Source organism: Schistocerca americana, chromosome 2 (assembly GCF_021461395.2).
Source record: "Schistocerca americana isolate TAMUIC-IGC-003095 chromosome 2, iqSchAmer2.1, whole genome shotgun sequence".
Lineage (NCBI taxonomy): Eukaryota > Metazoa > Arthropoda > Insecta > Orthoptera > Acrididae > Schistocerca > Schistocerca americana.
In genome coordinates, this window is record NC_060120.1 from 860,079,707 (window position 1) to 860,106,220 (window position 26,514).

At 44.2% G+C, this 26,514-nt stretch overlaps 1 protein-coding gene and 1 non-coding gene across 2 annotated transcripts in view; both read left to right on the forward strand.

The window, feature by feature from the left end:
* The window catches only part of LOC124594490 (paired mesoderm homeobox protein 2B), a 537,638-nt gene that overhangs the window by 395,066 nt on the left and 116,058 nt on the right, over window positions 1–26,514 (forward strand). The window lies entirely within an intron of this gene.
* Window positions 6,100–6,173, forward strand: Trnas-acu. The gene has a single exon. It is a non-coding gene; the product is annotated as a tRNA-Ser (tRNA).

Sequence of the window (26,514 nt, forward strand, 5' to 3'; positions counted from 1 at the left end):
TAATGAGTGGAGCTCTGGAAGTTTGAAAATGAATTGCCAAGTGGAAAATCGGAACATTTCTGATATATTCTTCTGTTTGAGCTTAGTAGGGGGATGACGGCAGCGCAGGCAGCCAGAACATTTGCCCAGTGTAGGGGGGTAATGCCACTGGAGAGAGCAAGGCAAGAAAATGACAAGCCAAGAACAACGACCAGGAAGACTGTGTAAACGATAACGCCCGTATTCTGCTAGACTGACAAAGAACACTGTACAGGAGCTGGATTCCGCAAACAATTCATTCTCCTGATCTTGCATCCACAGACTTTCTCCTTTTGGGCGCTCTATCGAACAACCTCCGAGGAACTTCCCTTCCGGATGAAAATAATCTCCGAACTTGACTCGATGAGTTCTTTGCCTCAAAACCACGCGATTTCTGCGGTTACGAAATCGGAAAGTCATCCTAGCGTTGGCACACTGTTGTAAAAGTGAAGGAGAATATGTTATTGGTTACTGAAGTCTCCATTATGTGTATCTGTTGTAGGAAAAATGCTACGAACGTACGCACCAACGTAATACAACGGTTTACTTTCTTTATAGATGGATTTTTCCTTGCCGCTCTTCCGGTGTATCCTTCTTCCTGCTAATCTCCGGACAGTTGATTACTTACTCGCTTGTAACATTCTTGCAGCAGCTAGACTGCATTTTAGATGCACTTACTCATAGGTTATGCTTAACCTCTTTATTGATTAACCGGTGAAATTAAAGCCTATGTGAGGCTGGGAACTATCTTATGAAGTCACAGAAGAACAAATAATTTGGGAGATATCGAGTATTAGTCAGAGTTGAACAGAGATTTGGAAGAACTGCGAGCAAGGAAGGGGCGTAGGCGTATATAACATTCCTCTGGAACTTCTAACCATTGGGTAAAGCGGCAACTAAACGACTACTCAAGTTGGTTTCTCGAATGTGTGTGTCCAGTGAGATGCCATAATACTTGGGTAGAATATCATCCACACAATCCCGTAGATAGCATGGACAGATGAGGACGAAAAATGTCCTACAGTCAGCTTAATAGCCCATGTACCCAAAGTGTTGACAAGAATAAGATACAGAAAATATAAAAGATGTTCTCTTCCACCCTTTCTGTTCAATTTATACGTCAAAGAAGCAATGCAGGTAATCAAAGAAAGGTTCAGGAATAGGAATAAAATTCAGAGTGAAAGGTTATCAATGATAAGAGTCGCTGATTGCATTGCTATCCTCGGGGAAAGTGAGGAAGAATTGCAGGTCCGTTTGAACGAGATTAATAGCCTAATGAGAACAGAATATGAACTGAGAGTAAACCGAAGAAACACGAGGGTAATGAGTAGCAGAAATGAGATTAGTGATAAACATAACACGTAAATTGGGAACCACGAAGTAGTCGAAGTGAAGGAATTCCGACACCTTGGAAGCAAAATTACACATGACGCACGAAGGAAGAAGGACATAAAAATCAGAATATGACAGGCAAAGAGGACGTACCGGCACAAGAGAAGTCTTTTACTATCAAACATCGGCCCTAATTTGAGGAAGAAATTTCTGAGAGCGTACATTTGCAACGCAACATTGTATGGAAGTGAAACATAGACTGAGCGAAAACACAAAAAGACGAGAATCGAAACGTTTTATATATGACGCTATAGAAGAATGTTTTAATTAGGTGGACTGATAAAATAAGAAATGAAGACATTATTCGCAAATCGGCCAGGAGACGAACATGTGGAAAATACAAAAAGAAGGCACACGATGACAGCGCATGTGCTAAGACACCAAACAATAACATCCATGATACATGAGGGAGCTGTAGATCGTAAAAAAGTAAGGGAATTGAGAACGTTAGGTGCACATGCTACTCTAAGATGATACGAGGCTGCCACACGAGAGCAATCAGAAGGCTGACGGCCAGAAGTTCTCAACTGTCTTTCGCTTTCAGTTAGGTTCTGTGGGTGATTTATTTTATTTATTTATTTTACAGATTCTATGCAGTCCTTGTTCCCAAATCGTCCTACCATATCCCAACCGTAATTCTGTGTATAGTCAGGAAACTACCAATAGCTCTGTAAATGCGACCCTTCGCACGGTGAAATACAACAAGTTGTCACTTTTCGAATGCCATGTTAGTTTCCTTCCGTCTCACTGTGACCTTCCAGACCATGCGGCAGCCTGAAACTGTAACAAGTGAGCGGACAGAAACTGGCTGCATCATACATAATGTGCAGTTATACAAGGGAACACAAGTGACCATATATTAGAGATTGAAGGTTTACACGATCGGTTGTCTTAGTTGCTGGTGAATCTTCCGGGCTGAATGGTCATGGTCCACGAGAGTTTATCGCTCCTGACGTGTCATCCACAGCAGCGTCAGACATCTGCAGAGGTGTTCCTGGTTCCACTGAGTGGTGTCGACTGTCAGTTCGAACGTAGGAGTGTGACACGAACACCTTGAAAAGGTGACGAAGGAATGAAGATTAGATTTAACGTCCCGTCCAGCGAGGTCATTAGAGACAGAGCAGAAGCTCGGATTACGAAAGGATGGGGAAGGAAATCGGCCGTGGCCTATTCAGAGGATCCATCCCGACATTTAGGGAAAATCACGGCAAACTAAAATCTGGATAGCCGGACCGGGATTTGAACCGTCGTCCTCCCGAGTGTGAATTAGGTTATCTAACTACTGCGACACATCGCTAGTGTATGAAAAAGCGGGCATGTCGTAACTCCACACGTGATTGGCAGAGGTAATCCTCGTGGAGGATTTAACTACCGAATTGTCATCTGCCATTGATAAAACTTATCTATTCTGTGGAGTTACTGTCCACATATCATTAATTTTAACATAAAAAGAGTCCAACCTTGAGTTGCTACAGACGCGTAAGCTGTGCACATGAAAAAATCTAACAGTGTGACACTTTAACACTATTGATGATTACTTTTAACGAAACTATTCCTGACTTAGGGATTACTTTAATGATTATAATTCAAAAAATAAAAGTTAAGCGTAGTCCAATTCCTGTCCAAACTACCGCATGTAGTGGATAGTATTGAGGTCGTTGTCAAAACACGTTGCTTAAAACCTCACTACTTGAGTCAGTTTTAAATAATTCTCTAATCAACAGTACCGGTATTCAGAACTGGGGGAGGACCAAAAGAGCCTTACTTTCCGAAAATATTTCCGAAGAAAATTCTCGTCAGTCCTAAATGAACAAATGAAAAAAAAATCATCTAGACCACATTAGCTGAATTCAGCAAGGGACTTTACACGTTCACTTTATTGAAAACCGAGATGATTCAAGCAAGTACAATTTCAATAATTTTTGCAGTCAGAACTGCTTTTCATAATGACATTTTTTTGGAAATTGGTGAGTTCCTGTGGGTCCAAACTACTGAGATCATCGGTTCCTAGGCGTACACACTACTTAATCTAACTTACGCTAAGGACAACACATACACCCATGCGCAAGGGAGGACTCCAACCTCAGACGGGGGTAGCCGCGCGAACCGTGGCAAGATGCCTGAGAACGCACGGCTACCCCATGCGGCTTTCATAATGAAACATAAGCAGATGTGAATCTTTAACTGTTTCGAGTTTCTGTTCGAAGACATTAAAAGCCAGTTAACTTTGAAAACATTAACATTGCGACCTTTTTCTTGTAAATAAACAGTTGCAATCAGCTGTGGCATTTTAAGTTTCTTTTTGCTAGATTAGTAGAATAGTAATGTGCAATAGAAGGACAACAAGTGACATTCACCTTTTGTAGAGTGAACTCATCTTTTATGTTGCACAATAATTACTGTGCTGTTCAAATATTAAACAACACACAAAATTACGTAAAGGAAGTGATCAGTCGATGATAACTCACACTGACACTAGCGTACTTTCTTTTACGAAACTAATGTGCTGCTCAAAAATAGCTAGAAACTACAGCTATAACTAGTCATCCTGTAACAGTTCTAAGGAATGATGCACAGACCAATGAGCAGCAGTAAGCCAACACGCCTTCATGTCTCTTACCACCTGTATGCTACCCGAGAAAAGCTACTTACCCTACTGAGAGCCCCAGGCTTCGTATAATGCCTCTTCCTCACAAGGTAAACTTCCCATCGCACACCCGTTATATTTAGTGGTAAAATGGCCCACTCAAGAACTGAACGCAATGAAGTATGAACTGTGAAAGAAGCAAAATGTAAACAATCAACTGTCCAAGTTCCAATATGTGCAGCATCGAGGGGATTGCAAGGATTATAGCGTTGTCATTGTGTGCGCACGGTGTTGGACTGCAGAGCGGGAGATCTGTGTTCAAATCTCCCTAGTGCCCCATTTTTTTCATAAACTTATGAACTGTCCGTCCATTCATTTACGTGTGTTCTCCTTCTGTAGCCTTTGCAATTACTGTCGTACAATACATTCGTTATGGAATCTGAGTCATGTGGTGAGAAATATTACCGTCGCAAGTAAATGTGATGAATAAATGTTTCAAATGGCTCTGAGCACTATGGGACTTAACATCTGAGGTCATCAGTCCCCTAGAACTTAGAACTACTTATACCTAACTAAACTAAGGACATCACACACATCCATGCCCGAAGCAGGATTCGCACCTGCGACCGTAACAGCAGCGCGGTTCCAGACTGTACCGCCTAGAACCGATCTCCCAGAGCGGCCGGCTTGTAATGAATAGTGAGAGCAAACAAAATGTCGCACAGACCTGTCACAGAAATGAAATCAAGAAATAAAAGGGTGTTAACTGAGTTATAAGAAAGGAATTCAACAGTCAAAACTTCGAAAACGGACCGAAAGAGTGATAACATGTGGTGGTTGTGTAGAACAAATAGGTTGTATGTACGTCTGGAGGTCCCTTCGTTGTACCTCGCTGTTGCAAACGAATACAGCAAACAGATCCGTCAGTGAGTGGACGGACAGTTGATAATTTTGTGAAAAAAAGGGACGCGACAGAGATTTGAACACTGTCTCCCCTTGTCTAACAACGACGCCGTAGTTATTCAAATCAGCTCGCCATTACACATTTTGAGTTTTGACCGTTCACTACTTCTATTTTGCTTTTTACAGTTCAGTAACCTTGTTCCTGGTTTCGTTCTTGATCTGTGTTCAGTTTTTGACGGGTTATCTACTGGACCATCTTACTACTAAATCTGCGGGGAACGCGGTGGGCAGTTTGCCTTGTCAGAAGTGTGTCTCCGCACAACCCCGGGCAAGAGGATGCACTTCCCTCACCCCCTCCCCTGAGCATGGAACACGGTGTCTTCATTCGTTACAGAATTCTGAGACAACATGGATAACTAACAACTCTGTGAGACAGAAGGTTGTGTCACGTTTCAAGTTATAGTTCTTGTGATATCAGATGTCTAGAAACTGAGCAATCAGTTTGTGTCAAAAACAGTAATTTCGGACTTGTGCCTTCCTCCTCTACCCCCCTATAAATTTCTGCGGCTATCCATGCTATTACACGGGATGTAATCGATATGATAATACAGTGACAAAGATATAACATTCAAAGTATTTCACTGTAAATGATAATTAATTCAAACCCTCAGCTGCTGACAGGTGTTGTTGATATACCTCGATTGGGACAGCTGAAAATGTTTGCCCCACCGGGACTCGAACCCGGTATCTCCTGCTTATATGGCAGACGCTCTATCCATCTTTTTGTTCGATATAGTTCGTTACGTTTGGTCTGGGCGGACGTCACAAGACATCCGTTAAAGTTGATCGTTGATTCCTTGACTCTGTTTTTTTATTACAGAGAGCACGCAGCCCCCTGACCGAACACGCTGAGCTACCGTGCCGGCGTCCGTCTGAGCCACCGAGGACACAGATGAATAGCGCGACTGCAGGGACTTATCCCTTGCACTCTTCCCGTGAGACCCACATTCTCAACTGTCCGCAGTCTACATACTTGACCAAACTCTTACGGGAATCGTCACCTTAGTTGGCGCGAGTAATGAGTGGATGGGTAAATATCTATTGGGAGCATTACGCATGTAGATTGTGGGCAGTTGGGAACGTGGGTTTCACGGCAAGCGTGCAAGTGATAAGTCCCTGCAGTCGCGCTATAATCTGTGTCTTCGATGGCTCAGATGGATAGAGCGTCTGCCTACTCAGCAGGAGATCCCGGGTTCGAGTCCCGGTCGGGGTACACATTTTCAGCTCTCCCGATCGAGGTATATCAACATCACCTGTCGGCAGCTGAGGGTTTCAATTAATTATCTTTTTTTCTAGAGAAGCTGCACGGTCATCAATGGTATCTGTTCTTTCGAGAATAGTTGTATTGTATTGTATGTTAACCGGGTTCGAGTCCCGGTCTGGGTACCCATTTTCAGCTGTTCCAATCGAGGTATATCAACTACACCTGTCGGCAGCTGAGGGTTTCAGTTAATTATCATTTATTCTAGAGAAGCTGCACGGTCATCAACGGTATCTGTTCTTTCGAGAACAGTTGTATTGTATTGTATGTTCAAAAAATGGTTCAAATGGCTCTGAGCACTATGGGACTTAACATCTGAGGTCATCAGTCCCCTAGAACTTAGAACTACTTAAACCTAACTAACCTAAGGACATCACACACATCCATGCCCGAGGCAGGATTCGAACCTGCGACCGTAGCGGTCGCGCGGTTCCAGACTGAAGCGCCTAGAACCGCACAAATGACCTTAGATGTTAACTCCTATAGTGCTCAGAGCCATTTGAACCATTTTTTAGAAACGACGGAGAGGCTCCGTCCCCGCCGCAGCCGCAGTGGTCCACAACCCCACGGCGACTACCGCAGTCCACTTCACTCCTCTGCCGCCCCACACCGAACCCAGGGTTACTGTGCGGTTCGGCAACCGGTGGCCCCCCAGGGAACGTCTCACACCAGACGAGTGCAACCCCTATGTTTGCGTGGTACAGTAATGGTGGTGTACGTGTACGAAGAGAACTTGTTTGCGCAGCAATCGCCGACATAGTGTAACTGAGGCGGAATAAGTGGAACCAGCGCGCATTCGCCGAGGCAGATGGAAAACCGCCTAAAAACCATCCACAGAATGGCCGGTTCACCGGACCTCGATACAAATCCACCGGGCGGATTCGTGCCGGCGACCAGGCGCTCCTTCCCGCCCGGAAAGCAGTACGTTAGACCGTACGGCCAACCGGCCGGGCACTCGAGAACAGTTACTATCTTCACGTATTTCATTGTTAAAAGTTGACGTCAAAAATTTTTAAAAATTGCGGATGTGCGAATATTACAGACAGCCCGTGTGTATGAGAGAAAGCTGTGCCAGGCACTGACGCCAGCTGCTGTTAAAACCGGCGGCGTCATCCCATCCAGGCTCCTGCCCGAGTGCGTACCGGCGGCACTTGCGGTGTACCGCTGCTCCGTCACATCAAAGCGGGCAGACATCAATCGCGGCCGGATCGTGGCTCGCCTCCGCCGGACACAGCGACAAACATGCAATCGGGTTACGGCTTTATTTGCAAACACAATCTGTCGCCGCGGGCGGCGTTCGTCTGCTGGGCGCCGGTGTTTGCGGGCGCCGCTTCTGACGCGGCCGTCGCGACAGACGCACAGACGGGGGGGTCCCGCGACCGAGCAAATACGCGCAGCTCCGGACTTTGAACGCCGCGCGGTCGCGGCCAAAAGCGACGAAACACACGTAACTCGGTTTGAAAGGCCAGCGCGTGTTAGCTCACCGGGGACGGCAGCGCTCTGTTTATCTTCTCCTTTACTTTTTTCCGGCCTGTCGCCGTATCAAACGCGACCAGGCGTAACAAAGGGCAGGTTTCAGTCGCCCGAGCCACGCCGCGAGTTAAAAGTGACAGGGACGGGTGCAGTTCATCGGACATCGACACTTGTAAAGATAGCAGAATGGGAAGGCTAAATGTCACGCGGCGGCTTATGCCGTAGGTGTAGTAGAACGTGGAGGGCAGAAGTACTCCACAGAAAGGAAAAAAAAACACCGTTGTTTAAAGTACACGGTGTTACACATAGGGCGCAAGTGTTTATGCGGCGCTGCGCGCGAACCAGTAACGCCGTAGGCAGTCTGGCATCACCACATACCGCTCCAGCCAGTTCCATGGACTACATGGCAAGTAGCGCACCAGTTCCTACACCTCTACATATACAAAGTGATTCAAAAGAAAGAACAGATTTCAGTTGTTTATTACAGGCAAACTGTGAAAGGTAGAAACATATTACGCATGTCACTGGACAGAGCAAGGTTCAAAGTTTTATTTTCGCACAGACGCTGTACCATACACTCAACACGAGCACCATGCATTGCTTGAGAAACATCGAAACGATAATCCGTTTCGTTCCACACACGAATCAACTGGTCCCTGCTTCAAAACTTCAGTTTCTCACCTCTTGAAAAGCAGCTAACATAGGTGGGACAAAGACTCTCTCTTTCGTGTACTCCCCACGGAAAAAATTGCAAGGTCTGAGGTCTGGCGACATGGGAGGTCAAGAGCAGTGAACAAGATCTTGTTGTCCACCTCTTCCTATTCAATGTTGTTGGATGGTGTTGTTACGATAACGTCGCACTTCAAGGTGAAACTGAGGCTGGACGCTGTCTTGTATAAAAATGAAATCAGTGGAAGCTTTTTGAAGTTGAAAAAACGACTGATTTTTGTGCAGGTACGATATTCCCGTCACAATTTCCTCCACAAAAAGGTGTCCATTAACTTTGTGAACAGAAACGGCGCAGAACACATTCAGTTTTAGCGAGATTATTTCATGTTCGAAGACGACACCAGAATTTTGTTACTTTACCCGATATATGAAACGTCAATTCGTCCGGAAAGATGAGTCCATTGGAAAAAGTGTCCTCTGCCATATATCGTGGAGAAGTGAAATGGAAAATTCGTGAGTTCTGTTTGGCACTTTGAGGCGTAATTGCTGCAGTAAATGCAACCTGTAAGGCTTCATATGCAGGCGTCGTTTCGGAACACGCCGGAACACGCTGAGTTCTCTGGCCTTGCCCGTCTTGTGGAATTCCAAGGACTTCGTGTGAGCACACCTCGGATACGCTCGACATTTTCATCACACTTGTGTGGCCGACCAGTGCTTCTACATTTGCAAATGCAACCATCGTGCAACAATTTTTTATGCTTCTTGCTGAATCGACGGCGGGATGCACGTTGCACATGAACAGAATATAGACTTCACGCAAATTCCAGCACACAAAATCATTTCTCTTTCGGTTTAGTCGCCATGTTGCTAAAAAAAAGAAAATGCAGCTGTGTCAAAACTTTGAACCTTCCTCTATGCAGTGACATGCTCGGTGTGTTTCTATCTTTTATAGTTTGTCTGTAACAAAATATTGATATTTCTCCTTTCTTTTAGAATCACCCGCTGTATAATCTGCAAGCTACGTGATAGTGCGTGGCGAAGGGTATTTCTCGTACCACTATATGCCCCTGCCGGCCGCGGTGGCCGAGCGGTTCTAGGCGCTCAGTCCGGAACCGCGCGACTGCTACGATCGCAGGTTCGAATCCTGCCTCGGGCATGGATGTGTGTGATGTCCTTAGGTTAGTTAGGTTTAAGTAGTTCTAAGTTCTAGGGGACTGATGACCACAGCTGTTAAGTCCCATAGTGCTCAGAGCCATTTGAACCATCTCTCCTGGTCAGGTGACCTACCCCATTAGCGAAAGGCGCGTGGGAAAAATGATAATCAGTAAGCGTCCCTGTCGTCTCTAATTTCTCGTATTTTCTCGTTGTGATCATTTCGCGAGACGTATGTGGGAGGAAGTAATACACTATCTGATCAGAAGTATCAGAACACCTACTAGTGGACGTTAGCATGGAGTGTGTCCACCCTCCCTCATTATGGCGGCTTGAATTCTGCTGGAGACACTGCCGTTGAAGTTTCTGAATGTTTGTGGAGGAATGGCAACCCATTACTTCTCAAGAGCCGAAACTAAAGAAAGTAGTGATGTCTGACTATGTCTCTGGAAAGAAGTCGTTGTTCTAACTCTTCCCCAAAGCAGTTCCATTGCGTCAGGGTGCACTGTCATGCTGATACAAACAGTCGCATATCCAGACTGTTCCTTTACTGTACGCTGATCACAATCCTGCTAAATGCGTTGACATAGCTCCGCGTTTAGCGTTTTCTTAAACCCCATAAGGGGAACACATTCTAACCACAAACACCCCTAAACCGTACCACGGCCTCCTCCATACTTCACTGTAGGTTCTACATAATAGAGATGGGCAAACTCGTTCATCCTTGGGAACTAGTTCACTGGTGATGGCTCTTTTTTCGGAACCGTTCATTTTTATTCGTTGACCGTTCACTGTGTTTGGTATATGGTTCTTACGAAAAATTGAAAATTACTAGCATAGGTGATTGAATATGGAAGACGCAAAGAGGGGGCACTTGCCTCCCTCCTGGAGTACAGAGTTTTTATTCATAACAGAGTTCTCACGCACTTGTAATTTTCGTGATTCTGCAAAACATCTCGTTTAGCCAACTGTAGCGTTATGTGGATGATCGCAGTGAAATAATGTAAGGTGGCGCACGAGAAACTGGCGCCAAGTACAGGCTGCTCGCCAGTTTCACACGACTTGTTGACCGCTACGAGCAGAACAGATAAACATGTAATAATTACGCACTGAAGAAATAACAAATAAACTAATGGAAACAACTTCGAAACAGGAGATGACGATTGGTAAGCGACAATGAGCAGTGTAGCACTCGGGCCGATTTTTCGTGCGCCACCCTGTATCACTGAAATAATATTGCAGGAGTTATCATATTCTCTGTACAAAACGTGACACTATATATTCGATTACGAAGCGCGGGCTGCATTCGGTTGAAAGTCGGTCTGCTTCCATAACAATGAACATGGTCTTTAACCTTGGATAATAAAAGACGGAAAATGGCCCTTGTGTGTGTCGTGCTCACGTCCTTTGCATGTGTAATAACAAAAAAAATCTTGCCGTTTTACTAGTATTTCTTCTGCTGTTTATCGAAATAGTGAAGTAAGCTGATACGCCGTTTTGTTACCTGAAAAGATGTATGTATTACGTACCACGTAATTTTTATATAATTTACCTAAGTTCAAAAAAGGTTTGAAACAGATCTAGAACGGGCGTGCGAAGCGAACGAAACGAACAACTCGATACTGAACTATGAGCAGTCGGCAGCCGAACTGCGACGAGTGGCCACGCGAAGAAGGACGAGTCCGGCCGTGCGAGACCGAAACCGAGACAGACAGGAACGGGACCGAGGCTGGAACGAGACCGGCCGACGTGCCGTTGGGGAACGAGACAGACCGTTTCCCGTTCCCGGGAACTATAAGTAGAAAGCCGCAACCGAAGTGAACTATGAAGGACCGTTCCTTAGAATTCGTTCTGTTCACCTTGGTGAACCGTTCATCTGGGTGAACCGTTCCTTTGGACCCGTTAGTTCGCGAACTATCCATCTCTACTACATAAGATGGCGGGTAACGGTCTCTACGTGTTCGCCAACCCATACCGTTCCATCGGATTGTCACAGGATGTAGCGTGATTCGTCACCCCAAATCACTCGTTCCCCGTCACCCACATCCCACTGTGATTCAGCATACGTCCAAGCTTTAGAAAATATCTGACGTCGTAAATTATTGTTAGCTCTGTATTTTATTACACAGGCTGATTCAGCTGCCCCTCAATGGATTAGCATTCGGGAGGACGACGCTTCAAACCAGCGACCGGCCATCCTGGTATAGGTTTTATGTGATTTCCCTAAATCGCTTCAGGCAAAATGTCGGGATTTTTCCTTTGAAACGGTACGGCCGATTTACCTTCCCTATCCTTCCCTCGTCCGATGGGACCGATGACTTCGTTGTTTGGTTCCCTCTCCCAAATCAACCAAGCAATCAACCATCAGCTGCCCTTGCCGAAAGGTTTTATTTAATCCAGAATCCCATCAAATAACACAAGCAAAAATTTCACACTCTGTAACTCTCGATGCACAAACTAACCTGTATTAGTTCCACAGAAAAAATGAATCGGACCATTTTGTAGGACATTTAATGTAGTTAAATTTTATGCTGGGATTCATTTTCGCTAGAGGCTGTAGTTTTTGAATCAGTCAAGGGAAATGCATAAAATTGAGCTTCAAATGCGTATTTCCTGAATATCTCGAAAACTATGACCTCCACCCAAAACGTATCCCAATACAAAATTTAACTACGTTAAATTACCTACAAAAAAGGTCCAGTTAATTTTTTGTGTAGGACTAATAGTTTATGCGTAGCAAGCAAGAGAATGTGAAATTCTCGCACGTGGTTTTTCAAGGCGTTGCAGGTTTCCTAAAACCCATAGGTAGGGGCAGCCGATTCACCCTATATAGCTGTCACATGCGTGGCATGGTGTTAAGTCCCATTTTGTATACACACTCTGTTTTTGTAGTTTGCAGTACTCCACTTAAAATTGCCATACCTCCTAAATTACGACAGCGGATTTTATAAAAAAATAACTTTACAGTCAAAGACGTTCACGATGTCATCTAAAAAATTCACACAGGAAAATGAGAGTTGTGAAGTGGCCATGAAAGGTGCAGAAATTTGCTGCAAGGGATGAGGTAGACTCTAGCACTTACCAGCTCAGCGACAACATGTAAGAGTATGTAGCTTGAAGATCGTAGTGTCGACCGCAGGTGGACGTCCTATCTACTCGCGTCCGTCGATGCTATATCCTCGCTAGGGGACCAAATTAGTAGCAAGGTTGGACTTGGCAAGTCTGACATCAAGATACGCAGGTTATTAACCTTCTGGCAGCAGACTTGCGTTAACGAAAGACGAATAAGCCGCATTAACGAAAGATAAACGAATCAAATACAATCGATAAACAAATCAGAGGGGACACGGTGTTTCCGGCCGTTTTGTAACGTAGGTAGTATGCTGTCGTGACTAAAAACATAGCCAACCTGCAGGGAAGCTGCACTGACCTATCCATTTTACGTCTTTATGGCGGGGGCGAGGATTTTTTCATCTCTAGCGCTACGTTCTTCATGTGTTACCTAGCGTAGAAATCGTCTCTCTCCGCGACCGCGTGGACCGCAAACAAAATTTGATTGGAAACGGTCAGTGCCATATTGTGATTTTTAATAAAATTGATTTATAATAATCATTTGTTCTGAAATCACTGTTAGTCCTAGCGTTCCGCGACTTAATGATAGTATCAAAATTTCACGCATAATTAGTTTACTGGCAGAGATTTGCGTATAAAGTTTGTGTACTTGCTTGCTATACATAACCGAAGCGTGATTGTAGTCATCGGATTCGTAACTTCATCAGCTGTTAAGATCTGTGATCGGAATTTAGTTGCATTGATTTATAGCACGCTCGTTTTGTAAGGGCTGAATATAATGGTTGACTTGGCTCCGTCAACGTAATGTGGATGCTATGGAAAAGTCTAAGGTCTACATGTGTAGTAAAAGAGGATAACCTACAAGGCAGAAGGACAATCTCGAAAAATGGTTCTAAGCACTATGGGACATAACATCTGAGGTCATCAGTCCCCTAGACTTAGAACTACTTAAACCTAACTGACCTAAGGACATCACACATATCCATGCCCGAGGCAGGATTCGAACCTACGACCGTAGCAGCAGTGCGATTCCAGACTGAAGCTTCCAGAACCGCTCGGCCACAGCGGCTGGCAAGGACGATCTCGCAGTCTGATAAACTTGCGCACACTGGCACGAATAATCGTTTGGTTGGCACTTTTCCTAATGATTCAGGATAAATCTTATGTATGCCTATTACTTCGATTGCAAATCTTACAAAGCTCTTCCAATCTTTGACTCAAATAAAACAGCACATCCGATGTCTTCCAAATGGACAACGTTTTCTTTCTGTATCACTTCAGCAGACAGCGTACTCAAAGTAAAATTTAATAGGAATTCTGTCATGGTCCGGTGCCGTGTTAGCTCCGAGAAGGAGCTTATCTGGCGTATTGATAATGATAGTAAACAATAATGGTCCAGAGATGCTACCGTGTGGAACACCGTACATACTTACCAGCAGCTAGACTGACGTGGTGTTTGTGTGGCAGCGTGTCGGCGCCCTCTTCGCCGGGGGCGGGCTCTGCCTCCGGAGGTTCTGGCCGCCCCCCGTCGCCAGCGCTGCCCCCGGGGCTGCAGGAGCACTCCGCCGCCGCAGCAGCCGCGGCCGCCGCCGCCGCCTCCCTACGGCCCGCAGTGCTGCCCGCCTTCGGACACCACCTGTTCCCGGGCTTCTCGGACGCGTGAGTACCCTTGTGATTATTTTCTGGCCACTTGACGCTATGTTGAGATCTGCCAACTCTCAAAAGTGATGTTAGTTTACAATGAAATGACAAAAGTCATGGAATACCTTCTACATCGTGTCGGACCTCCTTTGCCCGACGTAGTGCAGCAGTTCGACGTAGCGTAGACTCAGCAAGTCGTCACAAGTCCCCTGCAGAAATAGTGAGCCATGCTGCCTCTACAGGCGTCCATTATTCCGAAAGTGTTACCGGTGAAGGATTTTCTACAAGAGTTGCCTCTCAATTATGTTCTATAAATGTTCGGTGTGATTCATATCGGGCGATCTGAGTGGCCAAATCATTCGCTGAACCCTCCAGAATGTTCTTCAAGCCAATTGTGGCTCGGTGACGTAGTGCATTGTCCAGAATGAGATTTTCAATCTGCAGCGGAGTGTGCGCTGATATGAAACTTCCTGGCAGATTAAAACTGTGTGCCGGACAGAGACTCGAACTCGGGGCCTTTGCCTTTCGCGGGCAAGTGGTCTGCCACTTCGGTCACAGTATTCTACGCAGGAAAACCTTTTGGTTTGTGTAGGGAGGGCATTTGCAAATAGAATAAAACTAAACAAGATACTGGACAGAAGATTTTCATCAAACAGTCAAATACCATTGTTACCGTTCTTATTAAAAATTTTTTTTAATTGGCTTATAGGGTTCCGCTCCACAGTCATCTCTCAGTATTTGAGGCACTTTTTAGGGATTTTTGGAACATAGCCTCAAGAAAAACATCTTTTAATCGTTGGTGTAGGCCGTTCTGGAGGCCACTGCAGTATTCCACACGCCTCCACTAAGCAGTGTTCCACACACCCTCCAGAGCGGCCTGCTCCACGCTACAGTCTTCTGCTGTCACCAAGAAGTGAAAAACAATCTAATGTCTTTATAGAAGACCGAAACCGTCCAACAAAAGAAATATATATAACATGACTGTTTTTTTTTCGAATAATTTTAATGTAATTTTTAGGGTTTACGGAGTAAGATTACATTTATTGAAAAACCATTATTACTGTTTTTAAAATTAAGATATAATTTTGATGAAGGGAACTTACCTTATTAGTGGCTGATAGTTGGCGATAACTGATAAACAGCTGTAAGAATTCCGTTTTCTGTTTTGCGTCATTTCTGGCTCATGTTGTTATACCGCCACATTCACAGTATTGCGGATTATCGTGTGTCCTCCTTATTAGCTTTAAATGTGTGGGGAAAGTCTTAGACTGTGTTCCCATTTAGGTGTTTTGATACTTCATTTTCGTCTTCGTATTTGCGTTGGGTGGTTCTTTATAAAATAGTCTTTTACTAGACTCTTTGCTAAAATAAAGGTAACTAGAAACTTCAAACACACTATAATCTTATGGGTTGTCCGGACGCTGAAACTGAGATGAAATGATAACACAAACGTCCACCCGAGCGAAGAAAATCTTCTACCCGGCCGAAATCGAACCCGAAACCCCGCGAGCTAGAGGCAGCAATACTAACCCCTAGACCACAAGCTGTATCAGTTTTCCAACTCGTCACTATGTTGAGCTCACACACTTAGCAGCAACAAATACAGAAATATACTGAGGTCACTCAATTGCACAAATGTATTTGACTCTTGACGACAGGTAATACTGTAGAAAACGTGTTATATTTAACCCTTTCCTTTAAATGCGTGAAAACCGTCTGTTTCCATTACCTGGTGCTAGCCTATATATTTTTTTCCAGTGACGCAGAATTACTTTTTATAATTTACTTTTTAATATTGACGTAATAGTAAGAGAGATACGATATAGAATGCTATAAAAATTTTATATGTATCTGTTGGATTTATGTTATAACAGTTTCGTGAACATACTCAACGCGTTACTGTGAGAGTAAGAGAGGGGCAAACGTATCTCTTGTATTCTTTCCGTTACAATACAGGTTATCTGATGATTATCGTTTGTAAGTGGTCGTGCGGTTAAAGGCGCTGCAGTCTGGAACCGCAAGACCGCTACGGTCGCAGGTTCGAATCCTGCCTCGGGCGTGGATGTTTGTGATGTCCTTAGGTTAGTTAGGTTTAACTAGTTCTAAGTTCTAGGGGACTAATGACCTCAGCAGTTGAGTCCCATAGTGCTCAGAGCCATTTGAACCATTTGATTATCGTTTCTGTCTAAAGTGGTGTCAAATAGTTTGCTCTATTAGCAGCTGTGAAAAGTGATTTTCTTTAAATATTTACGAGCAATTGGGCACCATCTATTCATTGCATTTAATGTTGGCGTGTCTCTTGGCACATACATTTTTCATTCTGTCACTAATACCGTTCACCTTTTGAATGGTTCAAATGGCTCTGAGCACTATGGGACTTAACATCGGAGGTCATCAGTCCCCTAGAACTAGTTAAACCTAACTAACCTAAGGACATCACACACGTCCATGCCCGAGGCAGGATTCGAACCTGCGACCGTAGCGGTCACCGGTTCCAGACTGAAGCGCCTAGAACCGCTCGGCCACAGCGGCCGGCACTTTTCACCTTTACGACTTCATTTACATAGAGGGTTCAGAAAAGAAACATGATAATAAGGGTATACCAGGCACGGAACACTGAATAGAGCAAAATTTAACAAACTGCCGTAAGTGTGAAATGCTCCCATCATGTCTTCGGCAATATCTACTTTGTATTCAGGTAACACTGCGGCAGAAGTCCCTGAAAAAAGGAGCGGCCAAACTTTGAAGCCCATTTATTGTGAAAGGGTGTTCATCGGCATAAAGAAGAATGGAAATGAAAACGGAATGTATATCAAGGCAAATAATGTAAATGCGTATGGAACTGATAGTGTTTCCTTTTGGCAGCGTTTCAGTTCCCACAGCGGTTAAGTTTATCAGAGATAAAGGAAATTACTCATAACTTTCCGAAGTAGTGAACATTACAGATTTGAACAACTACCATCACAAGCTGTGATGATTCCTCTCGTTGGATGAGACGAAATAATAAACAAAGAAAAATGCAAAATTATGCCTAAACCGTAGCCGAGGGCCAAAAATCACATGGCAATAAAATTTTTTTTTCGTTTACGTCTTATTCACATTTTCGACCCATCATGTTAAATGACAACAAGTTCGTATCAGATCCGTTTGTTGTTGGTTACAAGGTTTTACGTTACCAGTGCTCATAAACCTCTACTGGATGTCGTTTCAGAAAAACATGTAGAACCTTAAATCAACATTTTTTCCCCTTCATCTAGTAGAAATATAGACATATTTAGGTACATGTGAGGATGATTTCACTGAGCACAAAGGATGAATAAAGCACGATTTATGGAATTAATATTAACAGAGGAATTTGTTGTAACTCATGCTGATAATAAGAATGCTCTCTAGACTTGTTCAGCAACATTGTCCTTCGTATCCATGTAGATCACCACAACACCAGCAAGCAGATTTATTGTATCTATGTGCAAGAACGTACGTACCAACTACTCTAACTTCATTATTCAACCGTGTATTAACAATATGAGAAACTTGAGACCGTTATTACCCATAGTAATCTGTCATTGCTTTTTTTTTTTTTTTTTTTTTTTTTTTTTTTTAATGGACTTGTAGTCCGGGGTGATATTTGTAGATCCAGTATTATTATTTTACCTGCGAGACAAATCACTATCATTGTTAAGGTCAAAAGAGAACCACTGGTTCCAAAGCGTGAAGACACTACAGTTCACGGTATGGCAGGAAACTCATAAGTTCATTAGATTTCTGCACTCATCCAAGTTCAGTAAGTGGACGGTAAAACATAACGCTAACTTCTTGTAGTGCAATGGCTTCGCCAGTTGTACGTAGGCAATGCATTTGGCCCGAATACCATGTCTTCGTCGACACGAGTCGACATATGCCTCTGCATAGCCGTCACGACCGTAATGGATGATCTTCCAATAACTTGAGCATACCCACATTGTCTCGCAAATCAAACTATCGGCGGGTTCTATTCACTGTTGGAAGCAACAAATAACGTCAACGAAGAACATTTTTTGATTACGTTTTGTGAGGTAATGGAATTGGCCGGCTTCTTTCATGTAGGTACAGTCTTGTGATTTCGTTATAAACTAGAAAATTAGCATAACTCATATAATTTGAATGGAAAGTAATTTATTATTTCTGTATGAATAAAGGTTTTAATGAAGTAGTATGAAAATACCTCTCTCGTCCATGAGAAAGATGTTTCTATCGGCTTAAATGATCTTTTTCTTTTCTCTTTAGAGCATCTAATACGGATTTTTCCCCGACGAATTCCGTGTTTTAAGTCTCGATGAGGTAACCAACAGTATCGTCCCATCATACTGATCTTCCAGCAGCCCTGATGCCGTCTTTCCGTCACTCTGAAGTCGTGATGAAAGCGCCCACTTTTTTCGTCGGTCATACCACCAAGATTTAAAGGGAAAAAACAAAGGTGAATGTTCAGCAAGTGGATCTTGACACTCATCAATCAGCTTAACTTTTAGAATTCTCCCTGCATGTTGGCTAAAATAGAAATTTAATTTGGGGCCTTTTGCGGACTAACATTTTAGTGACAACTCTGAATGATAACCGAGCCACGCCAAGTCATATTAGAATCGAATATCATTTTTCGAATGTCAGGTCCCGAAAACAATTTCGCTATTCATAGATGAGGAAAATGCTTGCATAGATACTGAAAATACTCTCCATGTAAGGCTTTCACAAACTGTTTCATTACGACCAATCTTTGTGCAGTACCGGTAAAAGAACTTCTCTCCACACTTCAAAAATTTCCTCACAATCCAATCTATTTTGAGCATATGATGGCCTACTATCCTACTCAACATTTTAAAAAATTATTCTAATATAGTATACACATATATTATATATATATATATATATATATATATATATATATATATATATATATATATATACAAATAGTCTACTGTTTGTATAAAATTGCAACTCCAAGAAGGACACAGGTGATTACAATGAAATCTGTGAGATGACAATACGACAATACGCAGAAGATTATAATTGCAGCTCTATACATGCATATTGAGCATGAGAATTCAGTACAGCCGGCCGCTGTGGCCGAGCGGTTCTACGCGCTTCAGTCTGGAACCGCGCTGCTGCTACGGTAGCAGGTTCGAATACTGCCTCAAGCATGAATGTGTGTGATGTCCTTAGGTTAGTTAGGTTTAAGTAGTTCTTAGTGTAGGGGATGGATGCCCTCAGATGTTAAGTCGCACAGTGCTTAGAGCCATTTGAACCATTTGAATTCACTACAGCGTGAAGCCATAGTGCACTTCTATCAGAGTCTAGACGAACATCATGGAATCAAACGGTGCCTGAATATGCTATTGTGAAACACACTGCAACGCGATTTGTAGGCACGTCATAATGCATCCACAGTGGCTGCAGTAGAACCTGAAGTGAACAGCTTGCCTACCATCCAAGTTCCAGATACTGTAATTCCGTCTTGTGTAAATGGAACGGGACTGCGGGTGGTCAAAGACTGGACGAAAACATATACCAGGAGCGTAGCTTTATTAATAATTTTATTTAACTACTAGTTTCGGTGCCTCATTAACGCCATCTTCAGGCCCCTATACTCGTAGCTAGGTAAGACATCTCAACATCTGTGCTATTATAGGGACCATTATCTCCAACTGCTTTCCGCAGACTTCTTTTTGGTGGACGTGGACGCTTTCCACCCCTAACGGTAGCTTAGGCAAGTCCCTTACGTGTTCGATTACGTTACGTGGTTCGTGTTCACCCCATATCCAAACATTATGCCGATTCGCTTTACCGCATGTTTGGAGATGGCTGCGTCACTGAACACAATTTTATTAACAGTATCATCTTCAGTCTACATTTTGTTAAATATTTCTACACGGAACTCAGCTCGTGTTTCTTTGCCACTTTCTCTTAAAACTTACAACAGTTCCATATTTGTAGCGTCTAAATGACAGGTGTTTTCGTAATACCTTCGACACTGTACCACTAGGGATATTCAATTCTAGGCTGGCAAGTCTCCTCGATTTACCGGAACCACGAATGTAAGACTGCCGAACTTTTCCAATTGACGCTTCAGGACTGCTGGCCGACGCTGAATCTGCGTCCTATGTGATACACTGCCAGTTTCGGTGAAATGATTATACCAATTAACAGTTTGTCTTTGAGGCGGTGCCTTGCGATTATTAACATGAAATGTCTCTGAACTGTAGTAGCGGATTTGATTTCCACGAAACAAGAAACAACACTGCGCACTAATAGCACTGTTACAAGACTCCATGTTCAAATGTGTGTGAAATCTTATGGGACCTAACTGCTAAGGTCATCAGTCCCTAAGCTTACATACTACTTAATCTAAATTATCCTAAGGACAAACACACACAACCATGCCCGAGGGAGGACTCGAACCTCCGCCAGTCCATGACTGCATCGCCTTAGACCGCTCGGCTACAAGACTCCATGATGACGCTGGAATAAATAACTTACTTGCGCATGCGACCTTGCAGGAGCGTCGGTAACTAACAGTCTTAGGCGAGAATAAAACTTGAAGATTTTCTGGATTCAGTGCTATATCAAACATTTCTTTTTACCCTTTTTGCAATTGAAGCTTATTTTTGTGTCAAGAGAATATTATCTTTCACTGCATCAAGTGATATGTTAGTGTTCGCCGGCTTGGAGTGGCCAAGCGGTTCTAGGCGATACAGTCTGGAACCGCGCGACCGCTAAGGTCGCAGGTTCGAATCCTGCGTCGGGTGCTGTCCTTAGGTTAGTTAGGTTTAAGTAGTTCTAAGGTCTAGGAGACTGATGACCTTATCAGTTAAGTCCCATAGTGCTCAGAGCGATTTGAACCATTTTTTGATATGTTAGTGTTCAGTGACAGTAACAAATATACGTTACATTCCTTGGCCATGAATTTTCACAAAGTTAAGTACCTCATCTTGTTCTATTTACTATAAAGTGATGTAGTACTTTGGATGTACTGTAGTACCAATTCGGCCTCTTTCAGAATTAACTCGGGGGATACACTACTGTGCCAGCGAGTGTTGTATCTTCCGGCCCAACACAGTTGACCAGCGAGCAGCTGACCTGGAATTTAGCACGTCCGCCTCTCGGCTCTTGCAGTCGCTGCTGGCGAAGTACTCTGCCCGCTGCAGGGAGGATGTGTACCTTTCTTTATATATAGCCGTGACCCGGCTGATGGGGAGTGATTGTCCAGGCGCGCGAGGTGTCGGTCCGGAGGGGTCAAATGGGGCGGGCCGCCGTTACCAGTCAATCATCATTCTACATTCAATTAGGACGGCGCAATTGGCCTCTATTGGATTTGCCGCGGGACCCCACCCGTCTGCCGTCACAGCAGCAGCAGTCGGCGCATTCCTCACAGAGCCGGCCAGCTACTGCGTCTCCGCAACTGCCGCTGTAGAGGCACACAGTAAACGCTTACATGTACTGAACAAACCATTGTGAAGTGCAAGCCGAGAGCGCACCCCGACGGCTAACCAGCGAGGGGTCGAGAAAGGCAAATGCCTCTCCTGCCACCCCCCCCCCCCCCCCCCCTCCCCTTAGCCACCCAACTTTCGAAAAAAAAAAAAGTGATCTTAGCAAACTAACCTCGCATCCTGATCCCCCACCACGCACAGACAGACGTATCGGTAAAGTGTAAGTTTCAATAAAGCTAAAACGTACAGTGTCTGGCGAAAAAACAAAAATGAAGAACCGAGAAAGGAAGGAGAGAAAGAAATGATACTTCACTAGTGATGTTTCTTTCGGTGATTAGTAAATCGAGTCAAATTTACAGGGAACATGGCCGTATGAGCCCACTTATCAGTTTGACATTGTACCTCTTCTGAATGCATGCACTAACCTGAGACAAACTGGCCCTTAATGTTGTAAATGGTCCTCGACACCATGGATTCTAGCACTGGGTCAGATGTGACGGCCGAGTAGGTCCCATGCGTGTTCTGTCGAGGTCAGATCTGAGGACAGTGCTGGCCATGAGAGTACCTCGGCATCAGGCAAACGTAATACACACTTGCTACGTGTAGAAGTGCATTGTCGTTTTGAAAAATAACACCAAAATACTGTCGTGTGAGAGGTAACACCCTCTGACAGGGTGTCTGTGACGCGCTGTTGTGCTGTCAAGAGTACCCCCAACCACTACCGGCCATGACCTGGAGACATATCCGATGGCTCTCCACACCATGACTTCAAAACTTTGAAAGAAAGAGACCCCTTCACGGGTCCCCGCCATACTCGCCAGCGATGGTCATCCAGGGTAGTGCAAAATCGAAATTCATCGCGACGCCGTGCATCAGCAATCCATGCTTCCCGTTGACAGCACCACTGTCGTCGCAGCCATTTGTGTTGTCTTGTTAACGGCAGCCTACACATGGGACGGTAATTCTCTAGCGCGGCGCCGGCCGCTGGTGGCCGAGCGGTTCTAGGCGCTTGAGTCTGGAACCGCGCGACCGCTACGGTCGCAGGTTCGAATCCTGCCTCGGGCATGGATCTGTGTGATGTCCTTAGGTTAGTTAGGTTTAAGTAGTTCTAAGTTCTAGGGGACTGATGACCTCAGATGTTAAGTCCCATAGTCCTCAGAGCCATTTGAACCATTTTTGAACCTAGTGCAACTGTTGCTACTCTGCGACCTTGTCGTCGTCAGATTTGGTCGACTGAAGCGTTGACGACAAAAATTTCTGTCCTCACGCTCTCAATCAGTCCATCATTCGGCTACTGCCACTTCTGAACGCCCTACAAATCTGGATATAGCATGATTCGACCAGACTGCCAAGTGGGAACCTGCAATGAAGCCTTTTCCAAAATCTGTCAGGTGCTGATAATGCTGTCTCGTACGTGTACGCGGCATTTCAGCATCATTCACAATTATCACTTAAAATCTGACTCTATTTACACCTCTTCCATGTCCTTACGTATGATTTAGATACCAACCAGTAGTGTGTACATCAAGTTTTTGTATGTCCATCCTTTTGGCAGGAGGTCCTCTGTTTCACAGAGGAAGACCGCACTGCAGTTCCTTCTCTAAATCATCGCACAAACGAAAAAATGGCTGACATCGAAATAAGTGTCCAAGGAATAGAAAAGCAACTGGAATCACTCAATAGAGGAAAGTCCACTGGACCTGACGGGATACCAATTCGATTCTACACAGAGTACGCGAAAGAACTTGCCCCCCTTCTAACAGCCGTGTACCGCAAGTCTCTAGAGGAACGGAGGGTTCCAAATGATTGGAAAAGAGCACAGGTAGTACCAGTCTTCAAGTAGGGTCGTCGAGCAGATGCGAAAAACTATAGACCTATATCTCTGTAGAATTTTAGAACATGTTTTTTGCTCGAGTATCATGTCGTTTTTGGAAACCCAGAATCTACTATGTAGGAATCAACATGGATTCCGGAAACAGCGATCGTGTAAGACCCAACTCGCTTTATTTGTTCATGAGACCCAGAAAATATTAGATACAGGCTCCCAGGTAGATGCTATTTTTCTTGACTTCCGGAAGGCGTTCGATACAGTTCCACACTGTCGCCTGATAAACAAAGTAAGAGCCTACGGAATATCAGACCAGCTGTGTGGCTGGATTGAAGAGTTTTTAGCAAACAGAACACAGCATGTTGTTATCAATGGAGAGACGTCTACAGACGTTAAAGTAACCTCTGGCGTGCCACAGGGGAGTGTTATGGGACCATTGCTTTTCACAATATATATTAATGACCTAGTAGATAGTGGCGGAGTCCCATGCGGCTTTTCGCGGATGATTCTGTAGTATACAGAGAAGTTGCAGCATTAGAAAATTGTAGCGAAATGCAGGAAGATATGCAGCGGATAGGCACTTGGTGCAGGGAGTGGCAACTGACCCTTAACATAGACAAATGTAACGTATTGCGAATACATAGAAAGAAGGATCCTTTATTGTATGATTATATGATAGTGGAACAAACACTGGTAGCAGTTACTTCTGTAAAATATCTGGGAGTATGCGTGCGGAACGATTTGAAGTGGAATGATCATATAAAATTAATTGCTGGTAAGGCGGGTACCAGGTTGAGATTCATTGGGAGAGTGCTTAGAAAATGTAGTCCATCAACAAAGGAGGTGGCTTACAAAACACTCGTTCGACCTATACTTGAGTATTGCTCATCAGTGTGGGATCCGTACCAGATTGGCTTGACGGAGGAGATAGAGAAGATCCAGAGAAGAGCGGCGCGTTTCGTCACAGGTTTATTTGGTAACCGTGATAGCGTTACGGAGATGTTTAATAAACTCAAGTGGCAGACTCTGCAAGAGAGGCGCTCTGCATCGCGGTGTAGCTTGCTCGCCAGGTTTCGAGAGGGTGCGTTTCTGGATGAGGTATCGAATATATTGCTTCCCCCTACTTATACCTCCCGAGGAGATCACGAATCTAAAATTAGAGAGATTAGAGCGCGCACGGAGGCTTTCAGGCAGTCGTTCTTCCCGCGAACCATACGCGACTGGAACAGGAAAGGGAGGTAATGACAGTGGCACGTAAAGTGCCCTCCGCCCCACACCGTTGGGTGGCTTGCGGTGTATAAATGTAGATGTAGATGTAGATGTACTATTGTGTCAAAATAAAACACCTACAGCCGTCCTTATGATTTTATTTATTTTTATTTTATTTTACTTTTTTTTGCAACCAGTTTGAACCCTTCAATGCGCCATCTTCAGGCTGTTGTTGATGCGGTACTGGTTGATATGATCCCTATATATACCACATCAGTTGCCAGCATAACTGGATACGCAGATAATGTGTCAGCACTACGATTGATGGATGGAGTGCTGACACAATATCTGCGTATTCAGTTATGCTGGCAACTGACGTGATATATAGGGTGTCCGAAAAGTCTTTCCCTGATTACATAAATTGCTAACTCAGGCTAGAAGTAAGATACAAATGTGAAGCTGGTGTCTAACTGTTTACAAACTATCAAAGTTTTTTTCACACATCAGTAAACTTCCACATGAGCACCCTTCGTAGTACGTAGCACATCTAGGCGATATTCAATTTCCGTCCATACATTAGCCAACATCACTGGAGGGATCGATTCAACGCAGGGTTTCAAGATTTGGTACACGTGTTCGGTAGACCTCGTCCTTGACATAACTTTGATAGTTGTAAACAATTCGACACAAGTTCCATATTTGTATCTTACTTCTAGCCTGAGTTATCAATTTATGTAATCAGGGAAAGACTTTTCGGACACCCTGTATATGGGGATCGTATCAACCCGAACCGCATCAACATCAGCCTGAAGATGGCGCATTGAAGCACTAAAACTGGTAGCAACAAAATAAAATTAAATCATAAGGACGGCTGTAGGTGTTTCATTTTGTCACAATAGTGTGTACGTCTACGCAGTCACGTTGACATTCAACGATGGCTTCTGTGTCGGTCACTTGTTTTCGTCAGCCACTGTATAATGGATGTTGAAATCTCTTTCCCGCTATTTTTGCTGATTCTTTATTGAAACAGTTTTCTTTGCGGCGGTGTGGCACGGGTAAGGGATCGGCCACACCGGTACTTTTCGCCTCCAGTTTACTCCGACAGTAAAAAACGGAAATGATCCTATGGCGTCAGTGGCCGGGATTTCCCAAGCGGAAAGTTCGCCCGCCAAGTGCAAGTCTTATTGAGTGCGACGTCACATTTGGCGACATGTGCGTCGACAATGGGGATGAAACGATGATGAGGACACCACAATACTCAGTCCCTGAGGGGAGAAAATCTCCCACCCCAGCCGGGATTCGAACCCGGGCCCACGTGCGTGGCATTCCAACGCGCTGACCGTTCAGCTAATGGCGCGGACATCCCGACGGTTAAAACCGCTCGAAACAACCGGTTTCTGAAACTGATCTCTCTTCACAATACTCAAATATTTCAGAGTAATGGAAATTTTACTTCTTTCTTTTATTTTTCTTTTTTTTAAAAGATTTATTTAAAAATCAATAATTTTAGCACTGCTGCTATGGAAAATTGAAATGCTGGTTTTTTGACTAGTTATTAGTAAAAAGTTTGTGCGGGTCGGAGTGAGAAAGCCCGGAGAGCCGACAACGGTTGGGGGAGCGGTGTGTTTACCCAATTCCGCTTCCACTACGGCATTTGCATGACGCCATATGGCGCTGGATGACATGGCGGCCGATCGGAATCATGTGTGCCAATGCGCATGATCGGGTAATTAGCTAAAAGCACCCAATAGCGGCTTGAATAAAGGAAAAAAATTTACTTTCGCGAAAC